This window comes from Amblyomma maculatum, chromosome 7 (assembly GCF_055883805.1).
Source record: "Amblyomma maculatum isolate TAMU_Amacu chromosome 7, ASM5588380v1, whole genome shotgun sequence".
NCBI classification, from domain to species: domain Eukaryota; kingdom Metazoa; phylum Arthropoda; class Arachnida; order Ixodida; family Ixodidae; genus Amblyomma; species Amblyomma maculatum.
In genome coordinates this window covers 109036027-109061836 of record NC_139350.1, presented here as the reverse complement: position 1 = coordinate 109061836, position 25810 = coordinate 109036027, and the positions used below count along the sequence as shown (strand labels likewise).

The following is a 25810-nucleotide window of genomic DNA, read 5'->3' as shown; positions in this document are numbered from 1 at the left end:
TTGTTGTACGAGTGTTTGCCCTTCCATGTTTGGCATTTTTCTCCAGGGGTCCTCGACATTGACTACCAACGACAACGCTTTCGCTCCCCCTTCCTCTCCCCTCTTTCATTCCCCCTTACCCTCTACTCGGCCCCGTAGCGGTGTATCCCTGCAAGTACAGGAGACAGTTATAGGGCCGTGTAATCCCCCCCCTTCTCTTCCCCCCTCAACAAGAATCTCATTATTATTATCTGTCACACAGATCAAGTGTGACAGATACTGCGCCTTTTTCTTCCAGCGACAGTAGCGATGGTGTACCTACAAACTTGCTCTAGGCGGATAAAGTGCGACTAATTAACGCCGATAAGAGGCAAATGATAGAGGAGAGGAGGGATTCCCCTGATACTTAATATCCGAAATAGACTGCTGAAGGTCATTTCTTACTAAGCAAACCTGTGCATTCCACGAGGTTTATCTATTTATGATCTGAATTATTACGTAACTAAACTCTCCTTAAGCGAACGACCTCGCATTACCGAAGTGCCTGCAACGGAGCAGCACCAAAACAGCCGCCGATGAGTTATAAAATCTGACTTTTGATGGTATAGCGAGGGGGAAAGCGCGAACGCAGTCCCCCACTACCAAAAATTGCATGCCCCATCTGCCCCAGTTTGGGGTAGTGGCAGGGGTCAGCACGAGCGTAGTGCAATGCCCGCACCTCTCCCTGGAGGCACCGCCTTGCTGATCACGGTAGCCTCGGCACCAGGTAAGTATGCTTGGACGACGTCTCTGCCGCGGAGGCAACCTACAGAGACACCGCCTTCTGCTCAAGTTACGACCGTTGGGAAATAAAAGAACGTGCCTCTCCCTGCTCCGTGTTGCTTGTCCACCCGGAGAATAACAAATGTTTTCTTGCGAACTCTCAAGCTGTTAATTCAAAACTATTTTGTAGAAGCCTACTGACCATTATATGTGCACAAAATAGGCTACAAACTCGCACAACACGCTGGCGTATGTCTCAGTGTTGCTAATAGACATGTTTAACGGGTGGTGGCGCCACCTCACACGCCTTCCAACTTCTCGCATTCCTCTACTGCGGCAATGCACTGCAGCGTATTGAGCGATTGAGCGTGCAGAGTTCGTGCCCCCAAGCAGTTCGTACCGGAGAAAGTCCCAGCGATTCGCGCGTTTCCGGCAAGAAACCATCCCCGTGAGTCTCGCAAGTGGCGTCACGGACTCCGATCGCATTGTAGTAGTGTGCCACGGGACTATCACTTGACAAGGGTAACGTTGAACCTGCGTCACGGCTACAATCCTCGCCCTCTCAGCAGTTTTTTCTTTTTTTTACTCTTTTCCGGGCTTTTTCTTTCGAACTTTTTTCCTTGTCTTTTTTTTGCGCACGTTCTTTGTAGAGGTCCCGTATTCCTTCCCGATATTCCGCTAACCACGCCCTACCTCCATTTCCCTCTTCGTGCTAACATACATTAAGTGTCCTAGGATTTAACGTGCTTTCTATACCTGCCGTGTTTTTTTTTTTTTTTTCAATTCATTTCACCACCTTTCTACCTGTTTCTTTTCAACGCACTGACCTGTTTGCTCATCCACGACCCTCGCCTTGCTTTACATAGCGCAAATATGAAAAAGTTAACCCTCACGGTCTGCGTAGGGTTGTTCAATATGAAAAGGAGCAAAGTTATGCCATTCATTAAGTTACCCGTTCCTCTGTCGTTTATGTGTCAAGTATACTTTTTTGTGTGTTTTATTGATTATAAATGTAACGTCCAAAAGTAATTTTCGCCTTTACTTGAGAAAATAAAACGAACCGTCTTTTTGAGCAAACTGATAGTTCCCTTTCATACTCGGAGACAGTGTACAAAGACTACGTGGGGAAAGCAGCGTCAGAAATCGAGCAGGCAACGCAGCTTGTGGAGGTGGCACGCATACGTGCTTACTTGTTTTTTGTTTTTCCTTATAAACCACTTGGCTTAGACGACAATTACTATTTCGAATGAAATTAGAGCATTCTGCGTCTCTCGTACTATACTAAACAGTACCCTAATTTCGGCAATTTAACAAAAAGCACATGCAAATCTGCGTGTATTTCGCTTCGCTCCGAATATAATTCCTATCAGTTTAAACAAATCTAATAAACCACGTGGCGTAGACGGCCCCCGCCGTGAGTGAGTGATGCAGTGGTAAGACGCGCCCGACTACTGTGCCGGAGTTCCCGGGTCCGAACCCGACCACGGCGGCTGCGTTTTTCGATGGAGGCAAAACGAAGTGGCGTCCGTGTGCTGGTGCGATGTCAGCGCACGTTAAAGATCCTCAGGTGGTCGAAATTACTCCGTAGCCCTCCACAACGGCTCCCCTTTCTCTCATTCCACTTTCACTCCCACCTTCCTCCCTTCCCTTACGGCGCGGTTCAGAGTCAGAGTATTCGCGAGAGTTCAGAGAGTTCGCAGACTGGAGTGGCTTGCTACGGAAAGCGGGTGCTTGGCGCCTCAGCAGAGTGGTTTTCGCCCCTTACGAGCAACTGCTGACTGCATTGCGGATGTTGTCAGCACCCTTGAAAACGCCCGCAACACCAGCCAAGTGGGATACCTCATCCTGCTCGACATCAGAAGCGCCTTCGATTGTCTTCCTCACTGGGCAGTGATCGACGCGCTAAAAAACATTGGTGCCACCGGCCGCCTCCTGAACTTCGTCAGTGCGTTCCTCAGCGAGCGAACACTCTCCGTGAAGGTGGGCAACACCTGTAGTGCCCCCCGTCCAGTGCCATGCGGTGTCCCTCAGGGAAGTGTGCTGAGCCCTTTCCTATTCAACATCGTGCTGGCCCAACTACCCTTGTGTCTCCCCCGTGCTGAGCGCGAGTTTGCGCGTGTGTGTGTATATGCGGACGATGTTGCCCTGTTCGCCTCATCAACAACCCGCAGCAACGCCTCATCGCTTCGCGACCTTCAGCGTGCGCTCGATGCTGTCACCGCGTTTATTCGCAGTGTCGGCCTCGCAGTGTCGGCCGAAAAAACTGAAGCCCTGCTCTACCATCCCCGTGGTGCTGCAGCCCGCAACAAAACACGCCCTCTTCGCCTGGACGGAACCCCCCTGCCTTGGCGCACAACGGTTGTTTACCTCGGCCTCAAAATTGATGCCCGCATCACCTGGCGCCTTGCGGTGGATAAAGTGTGCGCAGACACCAAGCGCATAGGTAAACTAGCGCTTCGTCTCCTTGCCAAAGGTGAAGGAGCCTCTCCCCCGCTCTGTGCAAGAATCCATGAAGCGATCGCCTCAGCCAGAGCATTGTATGCCCTTCCCCTGCTCAGCCTCAGCCCACTCCAATGGAAAAGGCTGGACACATGCCATAGGAACGCCATACGACACATATATGGTCTCCCCAACGGATCTCAGGTGGCAGCGACCTATGCAGAAACCCGCAACATCCCCCTCTCACTAAGAGCACTCAAAACTGCCCTCAACCACATCGAGCGGCTTCACCGAGCACAAGATGGCTCTGAACTTCTTCGCAGAATTTCAGCCAAACCTAACACACGCATCGGTCGTGTCATGTGCCTCTTCCGTGAGATACTGGGCCCCTCTCCACCGCCCCTTGCTGCTCCACAACCCCCACATGAAATCTGCCCGCCCCGCATCTATCAGGGTCTCCCAGGGGTGAAGAGCAAACGAAACACGCCCGTATGCGCCCTTCAGCAAGAGGCCGCATCCAAAATTCACACGGATTTTCGTCACCGAACCCTCATCTTTACTGATGGGTCAGTCCGTCAGCAAGAAAAATCCGCAGCTGCCGCATGTGTGATTCCCGACTTGGACACCTCTAAATTATGCAGGCTACACTTCCCTTCCTCGTCACAAACAGCTGAGATAGCTGCACTCAATCTGGCAGCCACCCTGCTCCTGGAAAGCCCTGAAATTAAAAATGCTGCCATTCTCACCGATTCGAGGGCAGCGCTTCAGGCCCAAGGACCTCGCCTACTGCAAGTATGCGCACGCAACTTCCAACGCCTCGCCGAATCCGGCTGCGATACAGTCCTACAATGGATCCCATCGCACTGTGGGATAGGGGGCAACGAACTTGCTGATGAGCTCGCTCGATCAGCCCACCACCCGTCCGTTCCCATGTGCGCGGACAACACTACATATGACTGTGCTCGTCTTGCAATCGCGCGACACACCATTTCCCACCACCCTGACCCTCGCATCGCCAGCGGCCACCCCTTCCGTGCAGTTAATACTCGCCTCTTCGCCCGGAGAGACTATGTTCTGCTGTTGCGCCTCCGCATCGGATGTGTTTGGACCGGTGTGCGCGCTAGCCGACTACGAGAAATGTCTCCCCTGTATGCGTCGTGCGGTGACGCAGAAACACTCGAACACGTTCTGTGTATGTGCCCTGTGTACTCGCAACCGCGACACCTCCTTCGGGAAGGTTACCGAAATCTTGGACTTCCCTGTGCTAACACATGTGAGATCCTTCACCCGTCTGGCCCTCCCCACAAAGTGCAAAGTGCCCTAAAAGTGCTCCTGTTATTCCTACGGGACAGTGGACTAAGTGCAAAACTGTGAACACTTTCCATCTTCCCCTAGTGCGCAAATTATTGCCAGCAACTCTCACCAATTCAGTGTGCCACTCCCGCGCTATTCCCCGCATAGCACCAGTTCCATTTTTTTTTTTTATTATCATTATTCTGTTTGTGTTTTTTTTTTCTTTAAGTCCTATAAGGCCTTTTTGCACAAGGACCTTCTCTCACTCCTGCGCGCAACCAACTGACCGCAAATCGTCTAACTTTTATCTCTACCAATTTATGTAATGCCCACAGAATCTTTTTTTTTTTTTTTCTGTGTGTGTGTTTATCATTATCAATTCCTCCGTTACATATTCCATAAGGTCCCATGCACCTTCTGCAAAGGCCCTATCTCCTCCATCTCAAATAATCCCCTCAGACTACTTTTTTTTTTTTTTTCTCCCTCCACTTATTATTTTTTTTTTTGTGGTGTTTATTATCATCAATTCTTCCTTTATATATCCCATAAGGTCCCATCCACCCTCTGCAAAGGCCCTTCCTTCACAGCCTATCTGTTGCATTTCAACTAATGCCCTCAGACTACTTTTTTTTTCCCTCTCTTCTTTTTTTTTTTTCTTTTGTCTGTTTAGTATCATCAATTGCTCCGTTACATATTCCATAAGGTCCCATCCACCTTCTGCAAAGGCCCTATCTCCTGCATTTCAAATAATCCCCTCAGACTTTTTTTTTCTCCCTCTTTTTTTTTTTTTTTTTTGTGGTGTTTATTATCATCAATTCTTCCTTTCTATATCCCATAAGGTCCCATGCAACCTCTGCAAAGGCCCTTCCTTCCCAGCCTATCTGTCGCATTTCAAATATGCCCTCAGACTACTTTTTTTTTATTATTATTATTATTTTTTATTATTATTATTATCTTATCTCCTCCTATATTATCCCACAAGGCTCTTTGCCCCTTCTGCAAGGCCCCACTCCTCCCACCGCGCGCATCCAACTGCTAGCATAAGCATCCATGACATTCCAAATCTCCCTATCAGATTTTCTTTTTTTTTTTTTCCCTTTCTTTAAACCTCATAATTATCTCTACATATGTCATGAAGGCTTTCTCCTTTGCGCGGCACGTCCCCGCTTCAAAATCCACCAATCCTTGTTGTACGAGTGTTTGCCCTTCCATGTTTGGCATTTTTCTCCAGGGGTCCTCGACATTGACTACCAACGACAACGCTTTCGCTCCCCCTTCCTCTCCCCTCTTTCATTCCCCCTTACCCTCTACTCGGCCCCGTAGCGGTGTATCCCTGCAAGTACAGGAGACAGTTATAGGGCCGTGTAATCCCCCCCCTTCTCTTCCCCCCTCAACAAGAATCTCATTATTATTATCTGTCACACAGAGCAAGTGTGACAGATACTGCGCCTTTTTCTTCCAGCGACAGTAGCGATGGTGTACCTACAAACTTGCTCTAGGCGGATAAAGTGCGACTAATTAACGCCGATAAGAGGCAAATGATAGAGGAGAGGAGGGATTCCCCTGATACTTAATATCCGAAATAGACTGCTGAAGGTCATTTCTTACTAAGCAAACCTGTGCATTCCACGAGGTTTATCTATTTATGATCTGAATTATTACGTAACTAAACTCTCCTTAAGCGAACGACCTCGCATTACCGAAGTGCCTGCAACGGAGCAGCACCAAAACAGCCGCCGATGAGTTATAAAATCTGACTTTTGATGGTATAGCGAGGGGGAAAGCGCGAACGCAGTCCCCCACTACCAAAAATTGCATGCCCCATCTGCCCCAGTTTGGGGTAGTGGCAGGGGTCAGCACGAGCGTAGTGCAATGCCCGCACCTCTCCCTGGAGGCACCGCCTTGCTGATCACGGTAGCCTCGGCACCAGGTAAGTATGCTTGGACGACGTCTCTGCCGCGGAGGCAACCTACAGAGACACCGCCTTCTGCTCAAGTTACGACCGTTGGGAAATAAAAGAACGTGCCTCTCCCTGCTCCGTGTTGCTTGTCCACCCGGAGAATAACAAATGTTTTCTTGCGAACTCTCAAGCTGTTAATTCAAAACTATTTTGTAGAAGCCTACTGACCATTATATGTGCACAAAATAGGCTACAAACTCGCACAACACGCTGGCGTATGTCTCAGTGTTGCTAATAGACATGTTTAACGGGTGGTGGCGCCACCTCACCAGCCTTCCAACTTCTCGCATTCCTCTACTGCGGCAATGCACTGCAGCGTATTGAGCGATTGAGCGTGCAGAGTTCGTGCCCCCAAGCAGTTCGTACCGGAGAAAGTCCCAGCGATTCGCGCGTTTCCGGCAAGAAACCATCCCCGTGAGTCTCGCAAGTGGCGTCACGGACTCCGATCGCATTGTAGTAGTGTGCCACGGGACTATCACTTGACAAGGGTAACGTTGAACCTGCGTCACGGCTACAATCCTCGCCCTCTCAGCAGTTTTTTCTTTTTTTTACTCTTTTCCGGGCTTTTTCTTTCGAACTTTTTTCCTTGTCTTTTTTTTGCGCACGTTCTTTGTAGAGGTCCCGTATTCCTTCCCGATATTCCGCTAACCACGCCCTACCTCCATTTCCCTCTTCGTGCTAACATACATTAAGTGTCCTAGGATTTAACGTGCTTTCTATACCTGCCGTGTTTTTTTTTTTTTTTTCAATTCATTTCACCACCTTTCTACCTGTTTCTTTTCAACGCACTGACCTGTTTGCTCATCCACGACCCTCGCCTTGCTTTACATAGCGCAAATATGAAAAAGTTAACCCTCACGGTCTGCGTAGGGTTGTTCAATATGAAAAGGAGCAAAGTTATGCCATTCATTAAGTTACCCGTTCCTCTGTCGTTTATGTGTCAAGTATACTTTTTTGTGTGTTTTATTGATTATAAATGTAACGTCCAAAAGTAATTTTCGCCTTTACTTGAGAAAATAAAACGAACCGTCTTTTTGAGCAAACTGATAGTTCCCTTTCATACTCGGAGACAGTGTACAAAGACTACGTGGGGAAAGCAGCGTCAGAAATCGAGCAGGCAACGCAGCTTGTGGAGGTGGCACGCATACGTGCTTACTTGTTTTTTGTTTTTCCTTATAAACCACTTGGCTTAGACGACAATTACTATTTCGAATGAAATTAGAGCATTCTGCGTCTCTCGTACTATACTAAACAGTACCCTAATTTCGGCAATTTAACAAAAAGCACATGCAAATCTGCGTGTATTTCGCTTCGCTCCGAATATAATTCCTATCAGTTTAAACAAATCTAATAAACCACGTGGCGTAGACGGCCCCCGCCGTGAGTGAGTGATGCAGTGGTAAGACGCGCCCGACTACTGTGCCGGAGTTCCCGGGTCCGAACCCGACCACGGCGGCTGCGTTTTTCGATGGAGGCAAAACGAAGTGGCGTCCGTGTGCTGGTGCGATGTCAGCGCACGTTAAAGATCCTCAGGTGGTCGAAATTACTCCGTAGCCCTCCACAACGGCTCCCCTTTCTCTCATTCCACTTTCACTCCCACCTTCCTCCCTTCCCTTACGGCGCGGTTCAGAGTCAGAGTATTCGCGAGAGTTCAGAGAGTTCGCAGACTGGAGTGGCTTGCTACGGAAAGCGGGTGCTTGGCGCCTCAGCAGAGTGGTTTTCGCCCCTTACGAGCAACTGCTGACTGCATTGCGGATGTTGTCAGCACCCTTGAAAACGCCCGCAACACCAGCCAAGTGGGATACCTCATCCTGCTCGACATCAGAAGCGCCTTCGATTGTCTTCCTCACTGGGCAGTGATCGACGCGCTAAAAAACATTGGTGCCACCGGCCGCCTCCTGAACTTCGTCAGTGCGTTCCTCAGCGAGCGAACACTCTCCGTGAAGGTGGGCAACACCTGTAGTGCCCCCCGTCCAGTGCCATGCGGTGTCCCTCAGGGAAGTGTGCTGAGCCCTTTCCTATTCAACATCGTGCTGGCCCAACTACCCTTGTGTCTCCCCCGTGCTGAGCGCGAGTTTGCGCGTGTGTGTGTATATGCGGACGATGTTGCCCTGTTCGCCTCATCAACAACCCGCAGCAACGCCTCATCGCTTCGCGACCTTCAGCGTGCGCTCGATGCTGTCACCGCGTTTATTCGCAGTGTCGGCCTCGCAGTGTCGGCCGAAAAAACTGAAGCCCTGCTCTACCATCCCCGTGGTGCTGCAGCCCGCAACAAAACACGCCCTCTTCGCCTGGACGGAACCCCCCTGCCTTGGCGCACAACGGTTGTTTACCTCGGCCTCAAAATTGATGCCCGCATCACCTGGCGCCTTGCGGTGGATAAAGTGTGCGCAGACACCAAGCGCATAGGTAAACTAGCGCTTCGTCTCCTTGCCAAAGGTGAAGGAGCCTCTCCCCCGCTCTGTGCAAGAATCCATGAAGCGATCGCCTCAGCCAGAGCATTGTATGCCCTTCCCCTGCTCAGCCTCAGCCCACTCCAATGGAAAAGGCTGGACACATGCCATAGGAACGCCATACGACACATATATGGTCTCCCCAACGGATCTCAGGTGGCAGCGACCTATGCAGAAACCCGCAACATCCCCCTCTCACTAAGAGCACTCAAAACTGCCCTCAACCACATCGAGCGGCTTCACCGAGCACAAGATGGCTCTGAACTTCTTCGCAGAATTTCAGCCAAACCTAACACACGCATCAGTCGTGTCATGTGCCTCTTCCGTGAGATACTGGGCCCCTCTCCACCGCCCCTTGCTGCTCCACAACCCCCACATGAAATCTGCCCGCCCCGCATCTATCAGGGTCTCCCAGGGGTGAAGAGCAAACGAAACACGCCCGTATGCGCCCTTCAGCAAGAGGCCGCATCCAAAATTCACACGGATTTTCGTCACCGAACCCTCATCTTTACTGATGGGTCAGTCCGTCAGCAAGAAAAATCCGCAGCTGCCGCATGTGTGATTCCCGACTTGGACACCTCTAAATTATGCAGGCTACACTTCCCTTCCTCGTCACAAACAGCTGAGATAGCTGCACTCAATCTGGCAGCCACCCTGCTCCTGGAAAGCCCTGAAATTAAAAATGCTGCCATTCTCACCGATTCGAGGGCAGCGCTTCAGGCCCAAGGACCTCGCCTACTGCAAGTATGCGCACGCAACTTCCAACGCCTCGCCGAATCCGGCTGCGATACAGTCCTACAATGGATCCCATCGCACTGTGGGATAGGGGGCAACGAACTTGCTGATGAGCTCGCTCGATCAGCCCACCACCCGTCCGTTCCCATGTGCGCGGACAACACTACATATGACTGTGCTCGTCTTGCAATCGCGCGACACACCATTTCCCACCACCCTGACCCTCGCATCGCCAGCGGCCACCCCTTCCGTGCAGTTAATACTCGCCTCTTCGCCCGGAGAGACTATGTTCTGCTGTTGCGCCTCCGCATCGGATGTGTTTGGACCGGTGTGCGCGCTAGCCGACTACGAGAAATGTCTCCCCTGTATGCGTCGTGCGGTGACGCAGAAACACTCGAACACGTTCTGTGTATGTGCCCTGTGTACTCGCAACCGCGACACCTCCTTCGGGAAGGTTACCGAAATCTTGGACTTCCCTGTGCTAACACATGTGAGATCCTTCACCCGTCTGGCCCTCCCCACAAAGTGCAAAGTGCCCTAAAAGTGCTCCTGTTATTCCTACGGGACAGTGGACTAAGTGCAAAACTGTGAACACTTTCCATCTTCCCCTAGTGCGCAAATTATTGCCAGCAACTCTCACCAATTCAGTGTGCCACTCCCGCGCTATTCCCCGCATAGCACCAGTTCCATTTTTTTTTTTATTATCATTATTCTGTTTGTGTTTTTTTTTTTTTCTTTAAGTCCTATAAGGCCTTTTTGCACAAGGACCTTCTCTCACTCCTGCGCGCAACCAACTGCCCGCAAATCGTCTAACTTTTATCTCTACCAATTTATGTAATGCCCACAGAATCTTTTTTTTTTTTTTTCTGTGTGTGTGTTTATCATTATCAATTCCTCCGTTACATATTCCATAAGGTCCCATGCACCTTCTGCAAAGGCCCTATCTCCTCCATCTCAAATAATCCCCTCAGACTACTTTTTTTTTTTTTTTCTCCCTCCACTTATTATTTTTTTTTTTTTGTGGTGTTTATTATCATCAATTCTTCCTTTATATATCCCATAAGGTCCCATCCACCCTCTGCAAAGGCCCTTCCTTCACAGCCTATCTGTTGCATTTCAACTAATGCCCTCAGACTACTTTTTTTTTCCCTCTCTTCTTTTTTTTTTTTTCTTTTGTCTGTTTAGTATCATCAATTGCTCCGTTACATATTCCATAAGGTCCCATCCACCTTCTGCAAAGGCCCTATCTCCTGCATTTCAAATAATCCCCTCAGACTTTTTTTTTCTCCCTCTTCTTTTTTTTTTTTGTGGTGTTTATTATCATCAATTCTTCCTTTATATATCCCATAAGGTCCCATGCAACCTCTGCAAAGGCCCTTCCTTCCCAGCCTATCTGTCGCATTTCAAATATGCCCTCAGACTACTTTTTTTTTATTATAATTATTATTTTTTATTATTATTATTATCTTATCTCCTCCTATATTATCCCACAAGGCTCTTTGCCCCTTCTGCAAGGCCCCACTCCTCCCACCGCGCGCATCCAACTGCTAGCATAAGCATCCATGACATTCCAAATCTCCCTATCAGATTTTCTTTTTTTTTTTTCCCTTTCTTTAAACCTCATAATTATCTCTACATATGTCATGAAGGCTTTCTCCTTTGCGCGGCACGTCCCCGCTTCAAAATCCACCAATCCTTGTTGTACGAGTGTTTGCCCTTCCATGTTTGGCATTTTTCTCCAGGGGTCCTCGACATTGACTACCAACGACAACGCTTTCGCTCCCCCTTCCTCTCCCCTCTTTCATTCCCCCTTACCCTCTACTCGGCCCCGTAGCGGTGTATCCCTGCAAGTACAGGAGACAGTTATAGGGCCGTGTAATCCCCCCCCTTCTCTTCCCCCCTCAACAAGAATCTCATTATTATTATCTGTCACACAGAGCAAGTGTGACAGATACTGCGCCTTTTTCTTCCAGCGACAGTAGCGATGGTGTACCTACAAACTTGCTCTAGGCGGATAAAGTGCGACTAATTAACGCCGATAAGAGGCAAATGATAGAGGAGAGGAGGGATTCCCCTGATACTTAATATCCGAAATAGACTGCTGAAGGTCATTTCTTACTAAGCAAACCTGTGCATTCCACGAGGTTTATCTATTTATGATCTGAATTATTACGTAACTAAACTCTCCTTAAGCGAACGACCTCGCATTACCGAAGTGCCTGCAACGGAGCAGCACCAAAACAGCCGCCGATGAGTTATAAAATCTGACTTTTGATGGTATAGCGAGGGGGAAAGCGCGAACGCAGTCCCCCACTACCAAAAATTGCATGCCCCATCTGCCCCAGTTTGGGGTAGTGGCAGGGGTCAGCACGAGCGTAGTGCAATGCCCGCACCTCTCCCTGGAGGCACCGCCTTGCTGATCACGGTAGCCTCGGCACCAGGTAAGTATGCTTGGACGACGTCTCTGCCGCGGAGGCAACCTACAGAGACACCGCCTTCTGCTCAAGTTACGACCGTTGGGAAATAAAAGAACGTGCCTCTCCCTGCTCCGTGTTGCTTGTCCACCCGGAGAATAACAAATGTTTTCTTGCGAACTCTCAAGCTGTTAATTCAAAACTATTTTGTAGAAGCCTACTGACCATTATATGTGCACAAAATAGGCTACAAACTCGCACAACACGCTGGCGTATGTCTCAGTGTTGCTAATAGACATGTTTAACGGGTGGTGGCGCCACCTCACCAGCCTTCCAACTTCTCGCATTCCTCTACTGCGGCAATGCACTGCAGCGTATTGAGCGATTGAGCGTGCAGAGTTCGTGCCCCCAAGCAGTTCGTACCGGAGAAAGTCCCAGCGATTCGCGCGTTTCCGGCAAGAAACCATCCCCGTGAGTCTCGCAAGTGGCGTCACGGACTCCGATCGCATTGTAGTAGTGTGCCACGGGACTATCACTTGACAAGGGTAACGTTGAACCTGCGTCACGGCTACAATCCTCGCCCTCTCAGCAGTTTTTTCTTTTTTTTACTCTTTTCCGGGCTTTTTCTTTCGAACTTTTTTCCTTGTCTTTTTTTTGCGCACGTTCTTTGTAGAGGTCCCGTATTCCTTCCCGATATTCCGCTAACCACGCCCTACCTCCATTTCCCTCTTCGTGCTAACATACATTAAGTGTCCTAGGATTTAACGTGCTTTCTATACCTGCCGTGTTTTTTTTTTTTTTTTTTTTTTTTTTTCAATTCATTTCACCACCTTTCTACCTGTTTCTTTTCAACGCACTGACCTGTTTGCTCATCCACGACCCTCGCCTTGCTTTACATAGCGCAAATATGAAAAAGTTAACCCTCACGGTCTGCGTAGGGTTGTTCAATATGAAAAGGAGCAAAGTTATGCCATTCATTAAGTTACCCGTTCCTCTGTCGTTTATGTGTCAAGTATACTTTTTTGTGTGTTTTATTGATTATAAATGTAACGTCCAAAAGTAATTTTCGCCTTTACTTGAGAAAATAAAACGAACCGTCTTTTTGAGCAAACTGATAGTTCCCTTTCATACTCGGAGACAGTGTACAAAGACTACGTGGGGAAAGCAGCGTCAGAAATCGAGCAGGCAACGCAGCTTGTGGAGGTGGCACGCATACGTGCTTACTTGTTTTTTGTTTTTCCTTATAAACCACTTGGCTTAGACGACAATTACTATTTCGAATGAAATTAGAGCATTCTGCGTCTCTCGTACTATACTAAACAGTACCCTAATTTCGGCAATTTAACAAAAAGCACATGCAAATCTGCGTGTATTTCGCTTCGCTCCGAATATAATTCCTATCAGTTTAAACAAATCTAATAAACCACGTGGCGTAGACGGCCCCCGCCGTGAGTGAGTGATGCAGTGGTAAGACGCGCCCGACTACTGTGCCGGAGTTCCCGGGTCCGAACCCGACCACGGCGGCTGCGTTTTTCGATGGAGGCAAAACGAAGTGGCGTCCGTGTGCTGGTGCGATGTCAGCGCACGTTAAAGATCCTCAGGTGGTCGAAATTACTCCGTAGCCCTCCACAACGGCTCCCCTTTCTCTCATTCCACTTTCACTCCCACCTTCCTCCCTTCCCTTACGGCGCGGTTCAGAGTCAGAGTATTCGCGAGAGTTCAGAGAGTTCGCAGACTGGAGTGGCTTGCTACGGAAAGCGGGTGCTTGGCGCCTCAGCAGAGTGGTTTTCGCCCCTTACGAGCAACTGCTGACTGCATTGCGGATGTTGTCAGCACCCTTGAAAACGCCCGCAACACCAGCCAAGTGGGATACCTCATCCTGCTCGACATCAGAAGCGCCTTCGATTGTCTTCCTCACTGGGCAGTGATCGACGCGCTAAAAAACATTGGTGCCACCGGCCGCCTCCTGAACTTCGTCAGTGCGTTCCTCAGCGAGCGAACACTCTCCGTGAAGGTGGGCAACACCTGTAGTGCCCCCCGTCCAGTGCCATGCGGTGTCCCTCAGGGAAGTGTGCTGAGCCCTTTCCTATTCAACATCGTGCTGGCCCAACTACCCTTGTGTCTCCCCCGTGCTGAGCGCGAGTTTGCGCGTGTGTGTGTATATGCGGACGATGTTGCCCTGTTCGCCTCATCAACAACCCGCAGCAACGCCTCATCGCTTCGCGACCTTCAGCGTGCGCTCGATGCTGTCACCGCGTTTATTCGCAGTGTCGGCCTCGCAGTGTCGGCCGAAAAAACTGAAGCCCTGCTCTACCATCCCCGTGGTGCTGCAGCCCGCAACAAAACACGCCCTCTTCGCCTGGACGGAACCCCCCTGCCTTGGCGCACAACGGTTGTTTACCTCGGCCTCAAAATTGATGCCCGCATCACCTGGCGCCTTGCGGTGGATAAAGTGTGCGCAGACACCAAGCGCATAGGTAAACTAGCGCTTCGTCTCCTTGCCAAAGGTGAAGGAGCCTCTCCCCCGCTCTGTGCAAGAATCCATGAAGCGATCGCCTCAGCCAGAGCATTGTATGCCCTTCCCCTGCTCAGCCTCAGCCCACTCCAATGGAAAAGGCTGGACACATGCCATAGGAACGCCATACGACACATATATGGTCTCCCCAACGGATCTCAGGTGGCAGCGACCTATGCAGAAACCCGCAACATCCCCCTCTCACTAAGAGCACTCAAAACTGCCCTCAACCACATCGAGCGGCTTCACCGAGCACAAGATGGCTCTGAACTTCTTCGCAGAATTTCAGCCAAACCTAACACACGCATCGGTCGTGTCATGTGCCTCTTCCGTGAGATACTGGGCCCCTCTCCACCGCCCCTTGCTGCTCCACAACCCCCACATGAAATCTGCCCGCCCCGCATCTATCAGGGTCTCCCAGGGGTGAAGAGCAAACGAAACACGCCCGTATGCGCCCTTCAGCAAGAGGCCGCATCCAAAATTCACACGGATTTTCGTCACCGAACCCTCATCTTTACTGATGGGTCAGTCCGTCAGCAAGAAAAATCCGCAGCTGCCGCATGTGTGATTCCCGACTTGGACACCTCTAAATTATGCAGGCTACACTTCCCTTCCTCGTCACAAACAGCTGAGATAGCTGCACTCAATCTGGCAGCCACCCTGCTCCTGGAAAGCCCTGAAATTAAAAATGCTGCCATTCTCACCGATTCGAGGGCAGCGCTTCAGGCCCAAGGACCTCGCCTACTGCAAGTATGCGCACGCAACTTCCAACGCCTCGCCGAATCCGGCTGCGATACAGTCCTACAATGGATCCCATCGCACTGTGGGATAGGGGGCAACGAACTTGCTGATGAGCTCGCTCGATCAGCCCACCACCCGTCCGTTCCCATGTGCGCGGACAACACTACATATGACTGTGCTCGTCTTGCAATCGCGCGACACACCATTTCCCACCACCCTGACCCTCGCATCGCCAGCGGCCACCCCTTCCGTGCAGTTAATACTCGCCTCTTCGCCCGGAGAGACTATGTTCTGCTGTTGCGCCTCCGCATCGGATGTGTTTGGACCGGTGTGCGCGCTAGCCGACTACGAGAAATGTCTCCCCTGTATGCGTCGTGCGGTGACGCAGAAACACTCGAACACGTTCTGTGTATGTGCCCTGTGTACTCGCAACCGCGACACCTCCTTCGGGAAGGTTACCGAAATCTTGGACTTCCCTGTGCTAACACATGTGAGATCCTTCACCCGTCTGGCCCTCCCCACAAAGTGCAAAGTGCCCTAAAAGTGCTCCTGTTATTCCTACGGGACAGTGGACTAAGTGCAAAACTGTGAACACTTTCCATCTTCCCCTAGTGCGCAAATTATTGCCAGCAACTCTCACCAATTCAGTGTGCCACTCCCGCGCTATTCCCCGCATAGCACCAGTTCCATTTTTTTTTTATTATCATTATTCTGTTTGTGTTTTTTTTTTTTCTTTAAGTCCTATAAGGCCTTTTTGCACAAGGACCTTCTCTCACTCCTGCGCGCAACCAACTGCCCGCAAATCGTCTAACTTTTATCTCTACCAATTTATGTAATGCCCACAGAATCTTTTTTTTTTTTTCTGTGTGTGTGTTTATCATTATCAATTCCTCCGTTACATATTCCATAAGGTCCCATGCACCTTCTGCAAAGGCCCTATCTCCTCCATCTCAAATAATCCCCTCAGACTACTTTTTTTTTTTTTTCTCCCTCCACTTATTATTTTTTTTTTTGTGGTGTTTATTATCATCAATTCTTCCTTTATATATCCCATAAGGTCCCATCCACCCTCTGCAAAGGCCCTTCCTTCACGGCCTATCTGTTGCATTTCAACTAATGCCCTCAGACTACTTTTTTTTTCCCTCTCTTCTTTTTTTTTTTTTCTTTTGTCTGTTTAGTATCATCAATTGCTCCGTTACATATTCCATAAGGTCCCATCCACCTTCTGCAAAGGCCCTATCTCCTGCATTTCAAATAATCCCCTCAGACTTTTTTTTTCTCCCTCTTCTTTTTTTTTTTTTGTGGTGTTTATTATCATCAATTCTTCCTTTATATATCCCATAAGGTCCCATGCAACCTCTGCAAAGGCCCTTCCTTCCCAGCCTATCTGTCGCATTTCAAATATGCCCTCAGACTACTTTTTTTTTTATTATTATTATTATTTTTTATTATTATTATTATCTTATCTCCTCCTATATTATCCCACAAGGCTCTTTGCCCCTTCTGCAAGGCCCCACTCCTCCCACCGCGCGCATCCAACTGCTAGCATAAGCATCCATGACATTCCAAATCTCCCTATCAGATTTTCTTTTTTTTTTCCCCTTTCTTTAAACCTCATAATTATCTCTACATATGTCATGAAGGCTTTCTCCTTTGCGCGGCACGTCCCCGCTTCAAAATCCACCAATCCTTGTTGTACGAGTGTTTGCCCTTCCATGTTTGGCATTTTTCTCCAGGGGTCCTCGACATTGACTACCAACGACAACGCTTTCGCTCCCCCTTCCTCTCCCCTCTTTCATTCCCCCTTACCCTCTACTCGGCCCCGTAGCGGTGTATCCCTGCAAGTACAGGAGACAGTTATAGGGCCGTGTAATCCCCCCCCTTCTCTTCCCCCCTCAACAAGAATCTCATTATTATTATCTGTCACACAGAGCAAGTGTGACAGATACTGCGCCTTTTTCTTCCAGCGACAGTAGCGATGGTGTACCTACAAACTTGCTCTAGGCGGATAAAGTGCGACTAATTAACGCCGATAAGAGGCAAATGATAGAGGAGAGGAGGGATTCCCCTGATACTTAATATCCGAAATAGACTGCTGAAGGTCATTTCTTACTAAGCAAACCTGTGCATTCCACGAGGTTTATCTATTTATGATCTGAATTATTACGTAACTAAACTCTCCTTAAGCGAACGACCTCGCATTACCGAAGTGCCTGCAACGGAGCAGCACCAAAACAGCCGCCGATGAGTTATAAAATCTGACTTTTGATGGTATAGCGAGGGGGAAAGCGCGAACGCAGTCCCCCACTACCAAAAATTGCATGCCCCATCTGCCCCAGTTTGGGGTAGTGGCAGGGGTCAGCACGAGCGTAGTGCAATGCCCGCACCTCTCCCTGGAGGCACCGCCTTGCTGATCACGGTAGCCTCGGCACCAGGTAAGTATGCTTGGACGACGTCTCTGCCGCGGAGGCAACCTACAGAGACACCGCCTTCTGCTCAAGTTACGACCGTTGGGAAATAAAAGAACGTGCCTCTCCCTGCTCCGTGTTGCTTGTCCACCCGGAGAATAACAAATGTTTTCTTGCGAACTCTCAAGCTGTTAATTCAAAACTATTTTGTAGAAGCCTACTGACCATTATATGTGCACAAAATAGGCTACAAACTCGCACAACACGCTGGCGTATGTCTCAGTGTTGCTAATAGACATGTTTAACGGGTGGTGGCGCCACCTCACCAGCCTTCCAACTTCTCGCATTCCTCTACTGCGGCAATGCACTGCAGCGTATTGAGCGATTGAGCGTGCAGAGTTCGTGCCCCCAAGCAGTTCGTACCGGAGAAAGTCCCAGCGATTCGCGCGTTTCCGGCAAGAAACCATCCCCGTGAGTCTCGCAAGTGGCGTCACGGACTCCGATCGCATTGTAGTAGTGTGCCACGGGACTATCACTTGACAAGGGTAACGTTGAACCTGCGTCACGGCTACAATCCTCGCCCTCTCAGCAGTTTTTTCTTTTTTTTACTCTTTTCCGGGCTTTTTCTTTCGAACTTTTTTCCTTGTCTTTTTTTTGCGCACGTTCTTTGTAGAGGTCCCGTATTCCTTCCCGATATTCCGCTAACCACGCCCTACCTCCATTTCCCTCTTCGTGCTAACATACATTAAGTGTCCTAGGATTTAACGTGCTTTCTATACCTGCCGTGTTTTTTTTTTTTTTTTTTTTTTTTTTTTTTCAATTCATTTCACCACCTTTCTACCTGTTTCTTTTCAACGCACTGACCTGTTTGCTCATCCACGACCCTCGCCTTGCTTTACATAGCGCAAATATGAAAAAGTTAACCCTCACGGTCTGCGTAGGGTTGTTCAATATGAAAAGGAGCAAAGTTATGCCATTCATTAAGTTACCCGTTCCTCTGTCGTTTATGTGTCAAGTATACTTTTTTGTGTGTTTTATTGATTATAAATGTAACGTCCAAAAGTAATTTTCGCCTTTACTTGAGAAAATAAAACGAACCGTCTTTTTGAGCAAACTGATAGTTCCCTTTCATACTCGGAGACAGTGTACAAAGACTACGTGGGGAAAGCAGCGTCAGAAATCGAGCAGGCAACGCAGCTTGTGGAGGTGGCACGCATACGTGCTTACTTGTTTTTTGTTTTTCCTTATAAACCACTTGGCTTAGACGACAATTACTATTTCGAATGAAATTAGAGCATTCTGCGTCTCTCGTACTATACTAAACAGTACCCTAATTTCGGCAATTTAACAAAAAGCACATGCAAATCTGCGTGTATTTCGCTTCGCTCCGAATATAATTCCTATCAGTTTAAACAAATCTAATAAACCACGTGGCGTAGACGGCCCCCGCCGTGAGTGAGTGATGCAGTGGTAAGACGCGCCCGACTACTGTGCCGGAGTTCCCGGGTCCGAACCCGACCACGGCGGCTGCGTTTTTCGATGGAGGCAAAACGAAGTGGCGTCCGTGTGCTGGTGCGATGTCAGCGCACGTTAAAGATCCTCAGGTGGTCGAAATTACTCCGTAGCCCTCCACAACGGCTCCCCTTTCTCTCATTCCACTTTCACTCCCACCTTCCTCCCTTCCCTTACGGCGCGGTTCAGAGTCAGAGTATTCGCGAGAGTTCAGAGAGTTCGCAGACTGGAGTGGCTTGCTACGGAAAGCGGGTGCTTGGCGCCTCAGCAGAGTGGTTTTCGCCCCTTACGAGCAACTGCTGACTGCATTGCGGATGTTGTCAGCACCCTTGAAAACGCCCGCAACACCAGCCAAGTGGGATACCTCATCCTGCTCGACATCAGAAGCGCCTTCGATTGTCTTCCTCACTGGGCAGTGATCGACGCGCTAAAAAACATTGGTGCCACCGGCCGCCTCCTGAACTTCGTCAGTGCGTTCCTCAGCGAGCGAACACTCTCCGTGAAGGTGGGCAACACCTGTAGTGCCCCCCGTCCAGTGCCATGCGGTGTCCCTCAGGGAAGTGTGCTGAGCCCTTTCCTATTCAACATCGTGCTGGCCCAACTACCCTTGTGTCTCCCCCGTGCTGAGCGCGAGTTTGCGCGTGTGTGTGTATATGCGGACGATGTTGCCCTGTTCGCCTCATCAACAACCCGCAGCAACGCCTCATCGCTTCGCGACCTTCAGCGTGCGCTCGATGCTGTCACCGCGTTTATTCGCAGTGTCGGCCTCGCAGTGTCGGCCGAAAAAACTGAAGCCCTGCTCTACCATCCCCGTGGTGCTGCAGCCCGCAACAAAACACGCCCTCTTCGCCTGGACGGAACCCCCCTGCCTTGGCGCACAACGGTTGTTTACCTCGGCCTCAAAATTGATGCCCGCATCACCTGGCGCCTTGCGGTGGATAAAGTGTGCGCAGACACCAAGCGCATAGGTAAACTAGCGCTTCGTCTCCTTGCCAAAGGTGAAGGAGCCTCTCCCCCGCTCTGTGCAAGAATCCATGAAGCGATCGCCTCAGCCAGAGCATTGTATGCCCTTCCCCTGCTCAGCCTCAGCCCACTCCAATGGAAAAGGCTGGACACATGCCATAGGAACGCCATACGACACATATATGGTCTCCCCAACGGATCTCAGGTGGCAGCGACCTATGCAGAAACCCGCAACATCCCCCTCTCACTAAGAGCACTCAAAACTGCCCTCAACCACATCGAGCGGCTTCACCGAGCACAAGATGGCTCTGAACTTCTTCGCAGAATTTCAGCCAAACCTAACACACGCATCGGTCGTGTCATGTGCCTCTTCCGTGAGATACTGGGCCCCTCTCCACCGCCCCTTGCTGCTCCACAACCCCCACATGAAATCTGCCCGCCCCGCATCTATCAGGGTCTCCCAGGGGTGAAGAGCAAACGAAACACGCCCGTATGCGCCCTTCAGCAAGAGGCCGCATCCAAAATTCACACGGATTTTCGTCACCGAACCCTCATCTTTACTGATGGGTCAGTCCGTCAGCAAGAAAAATCCGCAGCTGCCGCATGTGTGATTCCCGACTTGGACACCTCTAAATTATGCAGGCTACACTTCCCTTCCTCGTCACAAACAGCTGAGATAGCTGCACTCAATCTGGCAGCCACCCTGCTCCTGGAAAGCCCTGAAATTAAAAATGCTGCCATTCTCACCGATTCGAGGGCAGCGCTTCAGGCCCAAGGACCTCGCCTACTGCAAGTATGCGCACGCAACTTCCAACGCCTCGCCGAATCCGGCTGCGATACAGTCCTACAATGGATCCCATCGCACTGTGGGATAGGGGGCAACGAACTTGCTGATGAGCTCGCTCGATCAGCCCACCACCCGTCCGTTCCCATGTGCGCGGACAACACTACATATGACTGTGCTCGTCTTGCAATCGCGCGACACACCATTTCCCACCACCCTGACCCTCGCATCGCCAGCGGCCACCCCTTCCGTGCAGTTAATACTCGCCTCTTCGCCCGGAGAGACTATGTTCTGCTGTTGCGCCTCCGCATCGGATGTGTTTGGACCGGTGTGCGCGCTAGCCGACTACGAGAAATGTCTCCCCTGTATGCGTCGTGCGGTGACGCAGAAACACTCGAACACGTTCTGTGTATGTGCCCTGTGTACTCGCAACCGCGACACCTCCTTCGGGAAGGTTACCGAAATCTTGGACTTCCCTGTGCTAACACATGTGAGATCCTTCACCCGTCTGGCCCTCCCCACAAAGTGCAAAGTGCCCTAAAAGTGCTCCTGTTATTCCTACGGGACAGTGGACTAAGTGCAAAACTGTGAACACTTTCCATCTTCCCCTAGTGCGCAAATTATTGCCAGCAACTCTCACCAATTCAGTGTGCCACTCCCGCGCTATTCCCCGCATAGCACCAGTTCCATTTTTTTTTTTTATTATCATTATTCTGTTTGTGTTTTTTTTTTTTTTCTTTAAGTCCTATAAGGCCTTTTTGCACAAGGACCTTCTCTCACTCCTGCGCGCAACCAACTGCCCGCAAATCGTCGAACTTTTATCTCTACCAATTTATGTAATGCCCACAGAATCTTTTTTTTTTTTTCTGTGTGTGTGTTTATCATTATCAATTCCTCCGTTCCATATTCCATAAGGTCCCATGCACCTTCTGCAAAGGCCCTATCTCCTCCATCTCAAATAATCCCCTCAGACTACTTTTTTTTTTTCTCCCTCCACTTATTATTTTTTTTTTTTGTGGTGTTTATTATCATCAATTCTTCCTTTATATATCCCATAAGGTCCCATCCACCCTCTGCAAAGGCCCTTCCTTCACAGCCTATCTGTTGCATTTCAACTAATGCCCTCAGACTACTTTTTTTTTCCCTCTCTTCTTTTTTTTTTTTTTTTCTTTTGTCTGTTTAGTATCATCAATTGCTCCGTTACATATTCCATAAGGTCCCATCCACCTTCTGCAAAGGCCCTATCTCCTGCATTTCAAATAATCCCCTCAGACTTTTTTTTTTCTCCCTCTTCTTTTTTTTTTTTTTTGTGGTGTTTATTATCATCAATTCTTCCTTTATATATCCCATAAGGTCCCATGCAACCTCTGCAAAGGCCCTTCCTTCCCAGCCTATCTGTCGCATTTCAAATATGCCCTCAGACTACTTTTTTTTTATTATTATTATTATTTTTTATTATTATTATTATCTTATCTCCTCCTATATTATCCCACAAGGCTCTTTGCCCCTTCTGCAAGGCCCCACTCCTCCCACCGCGCGCATCCAACTGCTAGCATAAGCATCCATGACATTCCAAATCTCCCTATCAGATTTTCTTTTTTTTTTTTTCCCTTTCTTTAAACCTCATAATTATCTCTACATATGTCATGAAGGCTTTCTCCTTTGCGCGGCACGTCCCCGCTTCAAAATCCACCAATCCTTGTTGTACGAGTGTTTGCCCTTCCATGTTTGGCATTTTTCTCCAGGGGTCCTCGACATTGACTACCAACGACAACGCTTTCGCTCCCCCTTCCTCTCCCCTCTTTCATTCCCCCTTACCCTCTACTCGGCCCCGTAGCGGTGTATCCCTGCAAGTACAGGAGACAGTTATAGGGCCGTGTAATCCCCCCCCTTCTCTTCCCCCCTCAACAAGAATCTCATTATTATTATCTGTCACACAGAGCAAGTGTGACAGATACTGCGCCTTTTTCTTCCAGCGACAGTAGCGATGGTGTACCTACAAACTTGCTCTAGGCGGATAAAGTGCGACTAATTAACGCCGATAAGAGGCAAATGATAGAGGAGAGGAGGGATTCCCCTGATACTTAATATCCGAAATAGACTGCTGAAGGTCATTTCTTACTAAGCAAACCTGTGCATTCCACGAGGTTTATCTATTTATGATCTGAATTATTACGTAACTAAACTCTCCTTAAGCGAACGACCTCGCATTACCGAAGTGCCTGCAACGGAGCAGCACCAAAACAGCCGCCGATGAGTTATAAAATCTGACTTTTGATGCTATAGCGAGGGGGAAAGCGCGAACGCAGTCCCCCACTACCAAAAATTGCATGCCCCATCTGCCCCAGTTTGGGGTAGTGGCAGGGGTCAGCACGAGCGTAGTGCAATGCCCGCACCTCTCCCTGGAGGCACCGCCTTGCTGATCACGGTAGCCTCGGCACCAGGTAAGTATGCTTGGACGACGTCTCTGCCGCGGAGGCAACCTACAGAGACACCGCCTTCTGCTCAAGTTACGACCGTTGGGAAATAAAAGAACGTGCCTCTCCCTGCTCCGTGTTGCTTGTCCACCCGGAGAATAACAAATGTTTTCTTGCGAACTCTCAAGCTGTTAATTCAAAACTATTTTGTAGAAGCCTACTGACCATTATATGTGCACAAAATAGGCTACAAACTCGCACAACACGCTGGCGTATGTCTCAGTGTTGCTAATAGACATGTTTAACGGGTGGTGGCGCCACCTCACCAGCCTTCCAACTTCTCGCATTCCTCTACTGCGGCAATGCACTGCAGCGTATTGAGCGATTGAGCGTGCAGAGTTCGTGCCCCCAAGCAGTTCGTACCGGAGAAAGTCCCAGCGATTCGCGCGTTTCCGGCAAGAAACCATCCCCGTGAGTCTCGCAAGTGGCGTCACGGACTCCGATCGCATTGTAGTAGTGTGCCACGGGACTATCACTTGACAAGGGTAACGTTGAACCTGCGTCACGGCTACAATCCTCGCCCTCTCAGCAGTTTTTTCTTTTTTTTACTCTTTTCCGGGCTTTTTCTTTCGAACTTTTTTCCTTGTCTTTTTTTTGCGCACGTTCTTTGTAGAGGTCCCGTATTCCTTCCCGATATTCCGCTAACCACGCCCTACCTCCATTTCCCTCTTCGTGCTAACATACATTAAGTGTCCTAGGATTTAACGTGCTTTCTATACCTGCCGTGTTTTTTTTTTTTTTTTTTTTTTTTTTTCAATTCATTTCACCACCTTTCTACCTGTTTCTTTTCAACGCACTGACCTGTTTGCTCATCCACGACCCTCGCCTTGCTTTACATAGCGCAAATATGAAAAAGTTAACCCTCACGGTCTGCGTAGGGTTGTTCAATATGAAAAGGAGCAAAGTTATGCCATTCATTAAGTTACCCGTTCCTCTGTCGTTTATGTGTCAAGTATACTTTTTTGTGTGTTTTATTGATTATAAATGTAACGTCCAAAAGTAATTTTCGCCTTTACTTGAGAAAATAAAACGAACCGTCTTTTTGAGCAAACTGATAGTTCCCTTTCATACTCGGAGACAGTGTACAAAGACTACGTGGGGAAAGCAGCGTCAGAAATCGAGCAGGCAACGCAGCTTGTGGAGGTGGCACGCATACGTGCTTACTTGTTTTTTGTTTTTCCTTATAAACCACTTGGCTTAGACGACAATTACTATTTCGAATGAAATTAGAGCATTCTGCGTCTCTCGTACTATACTAAACAGTACCCTAATTTCGGCAATTTAACAAAAAGCACATGCAAATCTGCGTGTATTTCGCTTCGCTCCGAATATAATTCCTATCAGTTTAAACAAATCTAATAAACCACGTGGCGTAGACGGCCCCCGCCGTGAGTGAGTGATGCAGTGGTAAGACGCGCCCGACTACTGTGCCGGAGTTCCCGGGTCCGAACCCGACCACGGCGGCTGCGTTTTTCGATGGAGGCAAAACGAAGTGGCGTCCGTGTGCTGGTGCGATGTCAGCGCACGTTAAAGATCCTCAGGTGGTCGAAATTACTCCGTAGCCCTCCACAACGGCTCCCCTTTCTCTCATTCCACTTTCACTCCCACCTTCCTCCCTTCCCTTACGGCGCGGTTCAGAGTCAGAGTATTCGCGAGAGTTCAGAGAGTTCGCAGACTGGAGTGGCTTGCTACGGAAAGCGGGTGCTTGGCGCCTCAGCAGAGTGGTTTTCGCCCCTTACGAGCAACTGCTGACTGCATTGCGGATGTTGTCAGCACCCTTGAAAACGCCCGCAACACCAGCCAAGTGGGATACCTCATCCTGCTCGACATCAGAAGCGCCTTCGATTGTCTTCCTCACTGGGCAGTGATCGACGCGCTAAAAAACATTGGTGCCACCGGCCGCCTCCTGAACTTCGTCAGTGCGTTCCTCAGCGAGCGAACACTCTCCGTGAAGGTGGGCAACACCTGTAGTGCCCCCCGTCCAGTGCCATGCGGTGTCCCTCAGGGAAGTGTGCTGAGCCCTTTCCTATTCAACATCGTGCTGGCCCAACTACCCTTGTGTCTCCCCCGTGCTGAGCGCGAGTTTGCGCGTGTGTGTGTATATGCGGACGATGTTGCCCTGTTCGCCTCATCAACAACCCGCAGCAACGCCTCATCGCTTCGCGACCTTCAGCGTGCGCTCGATGCTGTCACCGCGTTTATTCGCAGTGTCGGCCTCGCAGTGTCGGCCGAAAAAACTGAAGCCCTGCTCTACCATCCCCGTGGTGCTGCAGCCCGCAACAAAACACGCCCTCTTCGCCTGGACGGAACCCCCCTGCCTTGGCGCACAACGGTTGTTTACCTCGGCCTCAAAATTGATGCCCGCATCACCTGGC

The 25810-nt window shown here is 49.5% G+C and overlaps 5 non-coding genes across 5 annotated transcripts; all 5 read right to left on the bottom strand.

The window, feature by feature from the left end:
• Positions 1 to 589: 589 nt before the first annotated feature.
• On the bottom strand, positions 590 to 753 carry LOC146184360 (U1 spliceosomal RNA). The gene has a single exon (XR_014709005.1). It is a non-coding gene; the product is annotated as a U1 spliceosomal RNA (small nuclear RNA).
• A 5494-nt stretch (positions 754 to 6247) lies between these two features.
• LOC146184359 (U1 spliceosomal RNA) lies at positions 6248 to 6411 on the bottom strand. The gene has a single exon (XR_014709004.1). It is a non-coding gene; the product is annotated as a U1 spliceosomal RNA (small nuclear RNA).
• A 5495-nt stretch (positions 6412 to 11906) lies between these two features.
• On the bottom strand, positions 11907 to 12070 carry LOC146184358 (U1 spliceosomal RNA). The gene has a single exon (XR_014709003.1). It is a non-coding gene; the product is annotated as a U1 spliceosomal RNA (small nuclear RNA).
• A 5500-nt stretch (positions 12071 to 17570) lies between these two features.
• Positions 17571 to 17734, bottom strand: LOC146184357 (U1 spliceosomal RNA). Its single transcript, XR_014709002.1, has one exon. It is a non-coding gene; the product is annotated as a U1 spliceosomal RNA (small nuclear RNA).
• A 5512-nt stretch (positions 17735 to 23246) lies between these two features.
• Positions 23247 to 23410, bottom strand: LOC146184356 (U1 spliceosomal RNA). The gene has a single exon (XR_014709001.1). It is a non-coding gene; the product is annotated as a U1 spliceosomal RNA (small nuclear RNA).
• Positions 23411 to 25810: the final 2400 nt, after the last annotated feature.